Source organism: Cynoglossus semilaevis, chromosome W, assembly GCF_000523025.1.
Source record: "Cynoglossus semilaevis isolate Cse_v1.0 chromosome W, Cse_v1.0, whole genome shotgun sequence".
Lineage (NCBI taxonomy): Eukaryota > Metazoa > Chordata > Actinopteri > Pleuronectiformes > Cynoglossidae > Cynoglossus > Cynoglossus semilaevis.
The window spans coordinates 11,264,864-11,273,740 of NC_024327.1; the positions used below are offsets into that span (position 1 = coordinate 11,264,864).

The following is an 8,877-nucleotide window of genomic DNA, read 5'->3' on the forward strand; positions in this document are numbered from 1 at the left end:
AGTGATAAAGACGCAGCCTGCAACGACTTGGTGTGCCCATGGAATGAATTTGAGCAGTAATGTTTTTTTCCAGAAAATTTTGTTAGGATCTAGTCACCTAAATGGGTTACAGAGGTCTACTGCTTTGCTTTGTTTGACACAGAGAGAGGAATCAAATAGGGGAAGGAGTGTGAATATTTCCCTCTACAGGTACAACAGATAAAAACTCTTCTCACCTCTCATCCTCTCCTTCTAATGCATTTCTAAGGAGAGCACATACAGTGGTATGAAAAAGTTTGGGCACCCCTGATCATTTTCAAGATTCCGAACAACCAAGGATCATTGGTTTTTCGGAACAGCAATTTCAAATAAATATATCATATAGCAAACGAACACAGTGATATTTAAGAAGTGAAATGAAGTTTATAGGATTTACAGAAAGTGTGAAATAATTATTTAAACAAAAGTAGGCAGGTGCATAAATTTGGGCACCCCAACAGAAAAATTACATCAATATTTAGTAGATCCTCCTTTTGCAGAAATAACAGCCTCTAAACACTTCCTATAGCTTCCAATGAGGGTCTGGATTCTGGTTGAAGGTATTTTTGACCATTCTTCTTTACAAAACATCTCCAGTTCAGTCAGGTTTGATGGTTTCCGAGCATGGACAGCCCGCTTTAAAACAGACCACAGATTTTCAATGATATTCAGGTCTGGGGACTGAGATGGCATTCCCGAACGTTGTACTTGTTCCTCTGCATGAATGCTTTGGTAGAATTTAAGCCGTGTTTAGGGTCGTTGTCTTGTTGAAGTATCCAGCCCCGGCGCAACTTCAACTTTGTCACTGATTCTTGAACATTGTTCGAAAAAATTTACTGATACTGACTGGAATCCATGCGACCTTCAACTTTAACAAGATTGCCAGTACCTGCACTGGGGCTGGCATTTGGGCACGTTAGTTAATCTGTAGTATTGTTAAGTGCTATTTAAACTTAGGGACAGTTTAAGTACGCATATTGAATTTTGTTGTCTGAAATCTGTGCTGCTTTTATAGCTAGGCTGTTGCATGCACTTCTTTTCTAACCTCCTGACTCGGTGTTATACTCTTGTACACCGTCAGTATTTCAGTGTTAACTTGTAACGTTATCAGTATTGGGATCAGGAAAACTCCGACAAAGTCCTTTGTCTGGAGTAGACCACGCGGTACGCCTCCCTTCCCCCATATACTTTGATAACATCACAAGCACTGTTTCATTGTACCTGAGCGCATCTTGGTGCGCGTACACAACACCCATTCACACCTCCGTGAGCGCATACACGCCTCACGTGTTTCCTGTTGCCGTTCCTTCTACCTCGCAGTTCTTCTTCCACTGCGCAGTCACGTATGTGAACACGCCTCAAGGGCTCAGTCGCTTGCTTGGTAGCTAAGAGGCAACATCCCTCTCTCTCTTTTTCTTACATGACCACTCGTGTAAACACACACACAAGTACACACACACACACCTACACACACACTTACTCTGGGGTTCAGAGTCCTTGGGCCCAGGAGTTTCTCAGAGTAGGCAGGCAGAGCAGTACAGCAGCCTGGGACTGTGCCAAAGCGGACAGATCCAGGGAGAGAATAGAATAGTCTTTATTGTCATTACGTTCAGTTAACACACAGCGGAATTGGGGAAGGCTTATTCGCAGGTGTATCACTGATCCATACATACATATAAACGTTACTCTGCTGTAAAGCTCACTTAAAAAAAAAACAAAAAACAACAACAACATGTGGCGCTTTGGCCCAGAGGCAATGTCTCTGTCATTGGTGTGGAACCCCAGGGTTCACCTCCTGGGCAAGTTCGAATCCCGGTTAGGGCGGTTGGTACCTTCCAGTGGACTCACCACCCGCAGGAAGGTTTGGTACGGTGCAATGTGATTTGGGTGGCGACTGCTGCCCCCGCGACCCGGTAACGGATAAGCGGATGAAAAAGGATGGATGGATGGATGTTTGCTATATCATATATTTAATTGAAATTGCTGTTCCGAACAACCAATGATACATAAAGGAAAACCTTGAAAATGATCAGGGGTACCCAAACTTTTTCATACCACTCTATTTCCCTATTCTCTCCCAACTCAGGAATATATTGCAACAGTCTCAACCTGCAGTTGGGAACTCATTTTAAAGTTATTCCTCATTTTATAGGCATTTTTTTAGCAGGCAAAATAAAGATGGATCGCTCCAAGTCTGACTAGATGGCAGTGATGCATTTTATCTGCCCTCCAACGTATTTGTTGGGTCTTTGTACCAGATGGGTCCCACTCAGGATGCTGTTGGCATCACTTTGCAGAAAATTATCCTTGTAATTACTGACTGGGAAAACGGATCTTGGAGTTTTGATGAATAGATTTCCAAAATGTTCGGAGCTTTTTTGTACTCTGAGGAGTTAGGTGTCACAAATGTTGTGTATGCAGTTCACAATCTGAATTAGACTAAAAAGGAGTCGACAGATATGGCAGGGAGATTCTGTCTGTGTGTGTGTTGATCTGAAAAGAGGGTGCATGCATGTATTGATTTCACACAGTCAGTGTATATATAACAAGCACATAACTGTCACACTAGCTCAGTGGTTTTTAACCTTGTTGGAGGTACTGAACCCCACCAGTTTCATATGCGCCTTCACCGAACCCTTCGGTAATGGCCAAGCGGGGGGTGTGTCATCACGAGTCATATGAGTCAGTTGTGTGTCTTGTCCTCCACCGAACCCCTGAGACTGACTCACCGAACCCAGGTTAAGAACCACTGCATTAGACTGTCTGCATAACTTTTTGTTATAGAAAGCTGTCAGAAGCATTTCCATAACAAGATAATGTGGACACCTGCTGGACATTTGTTGATATTGTTTTTAATTCAAAACCAAGGGATTAACCAGTTTCTGCAGTGACTTAAAAAAGCCCACATATTCTGCTGTGTATAAAAACAAACAAGACAAGTACAGTGTCACAGTTCCATGTTTTATTCACATTTCATCCACTTTTAGGGCAGTGGTGGCTTAGTGGTTAAGGAAGCAGACGTGGGTCTGGAAGGCTTCAGGTTTGAGTCCACCAGCTGCCAAGTTACCACTGAAGTGCTTTGAGCAAGGCACTGTCCCCACACACTGCTGCCCACTGTTCATTTTGGTGATGGGTTAAAAACAGAGGTCACATTTCATTGTGTGCTGTGGTGTGCTGTGTCACAATGACAAGTACTTCACTTTCCTTGACATGAAAAAACATATAGTCATTTAAAACAATTTAGATCTTTTGTCTGTGTTCTGTTCTGTTTACCTTGTCGATCCACCCATTGAAAGCAAAAACACGGGTGAAGACGGTGGGTTTTTTCACAAAGTTGCAGCCAAGACTGGAGACAAAGCTGGCAATTCCATGGACCTCCCACACACCTTCGCTGTTCTTGCAGTTAAGAGTGCCACCAGAGTTGCCCTGGACACAGACAGCCAAATGTTGGTGTTTGCTGTCCCTCAACCTTTGGGCAGCAGGACCCAACTCGTCCCGTGTGCGTGTTTCAGGGACACAGTCAATGCAGACAATAGTAATGATAATTCACTACAAGGGTGAAATGAGCAAACAACTTTGATTGTTCTACAGTGCATTTACAGAGATCTCTGGTTTCTTTGACAAGTCACCGCGAACGGATCATGTCTCCCTCTCTAGATGTCAATACTTTCTGGTATCATTGACAAGTCACCGCGAACGGATCGTGTCTCCCTCTCTAGATGTCAATACTCACAAGCAGTTACATGTGGTGTCGACAAAGCAGAAGGACGGATGAATGCCCTCACTGTGTTCAGTGTCTTATACTCTTCTTTCTCAAGCTGCCCCCTCAGTGTGCCATGTCTGTCTGTTTTCTTTTCCTGCTGTGTGGGGTAATCTGTGTAATCACACTCACCTGTTTGTAATTAGCTTCACTTGTGTCACCTGGTGCTCCCTGTCTATATATACCTCTCTCCCTCGCTCTGCCCTTGTTGGGTCATTGTGTTGGATCATTGTAGTTTGGAGTAGTGTGTAAGTTAGTGACTGGTTTCATGAGCGCTGTATCCTTTGTGCCAGCTGTATCCTTTGTGCCAGCGTTGTATTGAGCTTTTTGTTGTAGCTGTTCCTAGTTTGTTCCCGAGCAAGTCTGTTGCTGTGCTCAACTCTCTTCGTGTTCTCAGCTCTGCTCGACTTTGTGTATGCTTCAGTCCTGGTTTTTGGAATTTAGAACCTTCAAATAAAATACCTGCACCAGTACTGCATTTGGGTCCTGCCTGCTTCCTTCCATGTTGATGCCCACACGTGACACAGTGAGCTTTTCTCTGTTACCAGATTACGAATTGTTTTCAAAACTCGGTGTGATTCAGTAGCTGAGACAGGGTGCAGTGTCCACAATTGGCTGAACATGGTTATACAAAATGGATATATTTTAACACAAGAGAACAGGTTGTGTTTTATTTATGTGATAAAGGTTTCATGAGAGGAGATACTGTATATTGTAATGGCAAAATAAGTACTGTATTTTCCAGACTATAAGGCACACTTAAAGTCCTTTAATTTTCTCAAAAATCGACAGTGTGCCTTATAACCCGGTGCGCCTCATGTATTGCTTGTGGTTGTGCTTACTGATCTTGAACTGATTTTATAAAGCCCAAACCACACAGCGCACACTGGGAACAACAATGATGTTTAACTCTGTTATCACAATTAGAAGATGCTCAACAACAATTGTTACAGTATGGTTGTGTAACCCAAATCCGTGCAACGTCACGTCGTGCCTCCAAACACCCGAAGACTGTGTTGTGTTTTTGTGTTGTCCATGTATGGTGCGATGCAGGAAGACTCGGACGCATGGCTGTCGATTTTTTTCGTGGTCAGCAACTCTTTTTATTTCTCCTTTTTTATCGATACAGGCAAAACACACTCTCTCTGCAAAACAACATCCGCACTTCCGCACGGAACAACAACAACAACAGCAGCGCTCTCCTGTGTCCAACTTAGGTCACTACCCTTTTCCACAAATCTCCGTCCCTATTGATCTGCGAATCTATGCACGAATCCATGCACATCTCACCGACGTTGTCAAAGCCCAAGTGAAGCAAACTAATTCGGGACTTACCATTATTCCGGGTGGATTAACCAAAGAATTCCAACCACTAAAATTGGCGTTAACAGGGCGTTTAAAGTTAAATTGCGAGCTGCGTGGGAGAATTGGATGACAGAAGGCGAACACACATTTACCAAGACAGGGAGGCAACGCCGGGCGAGTTATTTGCCAATGGATCGTGGATGCCTGGGTTAAGGTATCAGTCTCAAATGTCGTCCGAGCTTTCACGAAGGCCGGAATCATAACTGAACAGCTTAGTGACAGCAACGAGACGGACGATGATAATGACGAGAGGGATCCGGACGTGCTTGATTGTTCTGCTTAATTGTTTCGCTTCGCTTAATGCGCCTTATAATGGGGTGCGCCTTATGGTGCGAAAAATACGCTAATGTGCTTTGTTGGCAGCTTCAACCAGATGAATGTGCCTTAAATTCAGTGGCTATGCTTTGTTAAGAACACATAGACACCATATCTATCCACATATCCTGGCATAACATGGGACAGCACTGCCAAAACTAGTTGAATAATTTATAATCCCGTGCTGCTTTTTTGATTTCCTCTGAGCTCATTAACACATAAAAGATTATAACTTTCAATTTAGAAGCACACCCCCCCCCCCCCCCAGCTCCTGCGGCAAAAGTTCGAGTTAAAATGACAACCATGGGATTTTCATCCTAATTTAGCAGGATTCCCCAGCTAACAGTGATTACACACATACAGTATGTATGACTTTCACTTCATGGGATGACCCTAAAAATGTTCTATTATTGATGAACACAAACACAATGAAGAACTTACTGTACAATCTGCCCCATCCGGTGATATAGCAGGGGTACAGGTTGGGCAGCAGAGTGCCAGCAGCAGGGATACATCCCAGCCTCACATGGTCGTTCACAGGCACATGCTGTGACAGCTTGATCATGGCAATGTCATTACTGTGGGAAAAATCGATATCTGGTTCATACTGGATTTAGGAGTTGCTTTCGGGGTTTTTGAACAGTGGTTCACAGCCTTTGGAGCTAAAGTGTCTGTACTGCTTTCATTGATTGAAGTTGTAACATAACTAGCGCTGAAGTCACAGGGGAGGAAAACAGGAACAGAATCCAAATACTGTTGTGCACTTCTACTCCTGTCACTCCTGAAGCTCAAACAACAAGGCTTTCAGCTTTGAATTTAATCATGACAATTCAGAATTCGGTAGAAAAACATTTATCCAAACATTTTCAAAATCCTAGTCAAACAGAATCAAGCCAGAGATTGACACAAACACGAGAGTTTTGATTAACTGATTTTACATGAAGCAGACTGAGGAGAATCATTCATGTTCTCTTTGAGGAAGTTCACACAATGGAGCAGATCTAGGCCAAGGCTGATTAAGGAATGTGAATAATTATTTACCCAAAAAGTAAATACAGAAAATACAAAATATGTTTAAATATGTTTTTCAATAAAGAAAATAAGAAAAAAATATTTAGGTCTTAACTAATGATTAATCTTGAGATTATAATGGACTGTCACAGCAGGAAACTCAGTCTGCTCTTTATACATCACACTGGTGCTTGTCTTACATTACTCCTAAAGCTCAAACAACAAGGCTTTGAGCTTTGAATTTAATCATGACTTCAAAATTTGGTAAAAAAAAAACATTTATCCAAACATTTTTAAAATCCTAGTCAAACAGAATCCAGCCAGTGATTGACACAAACACACAAAAGTTTTGATTAACTGATTTTACATGAAGTAGACTGAGGAGAAACAATCATGTTCTCTTGGAGGAAGTTCACACAATGGAGCAGATCTAGGCCAAGGCTGATTAAGGAATGTGAATAATTATTTACCCAAAAAGTAAATACAGAAAATACAAAATATGTTTAAATATGTTTTTCAATAAAGAAAATAAGAAAAAAATATTTAGGTCTTAACTAATGATTAATCTTGAGATTATAATGGACTGTCACAGCAGGAAACTCAGTCTGCTCTTTATACATCACACTGGTGCTTGTCTTACCTGAAGGCCACAAAGATGGGATTCGATTTCTCATGAACGATAATTTTCTCAGGCAGGATGTCCTGGGAGTCGGCCTCCTCCTCCACCAGGTTGTGTTTGCCCACAAACACTCTGTAGGAGAGCTTGGTGCTGTGGGACAAAGCACACGGTTTAGGTCTCAAGTTGAGTTGAGGACAAAAGTTTCGTGCAGTGATAACGGAAAGGAAGAGGTCATGTACAATTCCCACAGAACAGGAGACTTTACACCAGCTCAGGTGTCTTTAACTCACTAGCATTATTTAAATTACATTAATTAATTTATTTTAACATATATGGAAACCAAATAAAGGCATGCAGTTAACAATTAACTCTGAAAAATAAAATCAATTCTGGGAAACACTATAGTATGGTATTGTATGGTCTCTGGTCATATCCCATCTAGTCTGGATTAGCCTGGTCCTGTTCAGTCCTATCCTGATTCTAATAGTTTTACACCATAAGACTTTACATTCTGTTTCAGACACTGTCTGTGTGCTGGATAGAGGACCATTAGATAAGTTCAGAAATAATACAAAACTCATGACCCAGTTGGCAGAAACCAGAGCTCCTCCACAGGTGTGCCTCCACTTACTGTCTCTCTCATCCAGTGAGGTCTGGAGATGGAAACACATAAACACAAAGGTGATTGTAGGTAGGAGGCCATGGACGCATACATACTGTTGTACATCTAATGAAAAGACAATTGAAGGCTGTTATAACAGCTCCTGGGTGTGAACCGTTTAATTACCAGATGTTGGACCATTCTGTTTTGGCAGTATTCAGGAAAAATAAAAACACTGACAGGTGTGTGAGCATTAGCATACCTGCCAGGGCCAGCTGCGGGGGTATGGCATCTTCTCCGTTGACCACATGGGAAGCTAGGGGCTCGATTGGTGGCTTGCCACACCCGAGGGCTAGACACGGTGGACAAAATGTGTAAAAGAACACAACAGGAAAAGTAGGAGAAGAATGGAATAACTGTCAGCTCCTTCAATCAGACTCAGAATACATCATTTCCCTTTTACAAAATTGCAGATAAATTAGTGTGAGCTCCCTGCCAGACAGCCAGATGTTCTTACTGCTAGTGTAGCAGCCTTAGTACAATACGATTGACTGGTGAAAAGAAAAGGGCTTAAACACTGGGTTTTCTGTTAAAGTAATACAGAACTCATGCAGTCAGGTTGGGATATTTGTGACTACCCCAGCCAGTCCACTAGGTGGCAGCAGTACCACAGAAATGCAAAGCATAGGTTAATAGCACTACAGCCAATAGAGTAGTGATGGGAAGACCGACTCTTTTTACTGATTCGGATCTTTGACCTTAGAAAAGTAAAATGAATGAGTCGTGAACGAATCTTGAACGAATCTTGAACTAATCATTTCATTCGTTTTACAGCAGGTGGCTCTTTAGCCCTATTTTGGGTTCTTGTCTTTGAGCCTGCAACACTAGCGATGAGCACTGAGGCCAGCACAATGGGGATCATGTTGATTGATGCTTCTGCTGTGGGACGGTGGGACACTCACTCCCTTTTAAACCACCCAGTGCTGGCAACCCCTGCTCCAAATGCAGAAAGAAACACTCCTATTGGTTGGTCATGGCCTCCGAAGGAGAGTCATGGACCAATGGTAATTAGGGTCAATGTAATCTGGTTCTAGACAGGTGTGTTTCCTTCAACAACTCCCATGAATGTCGTAATTCCTTGACGCATGTTCTACTATTAAGCAGATTATATAAGATTCAGTCACTGTC

General features: G+C 42.4%; 1 pseudogene; it reads right to left on the minus strand.

Moving 5' to 3' along the window:
- Positions 1–1,506: 1,506 nt before the first annotated feature.
- LOC103397193 (chymotrypsin-like elastase family member 2A) lies at positions 1,507–8,611 on the minus strand (annotated as a pseudogene).
- Positions 8,612–8,877: the final 266 nt, after the last annotated feature.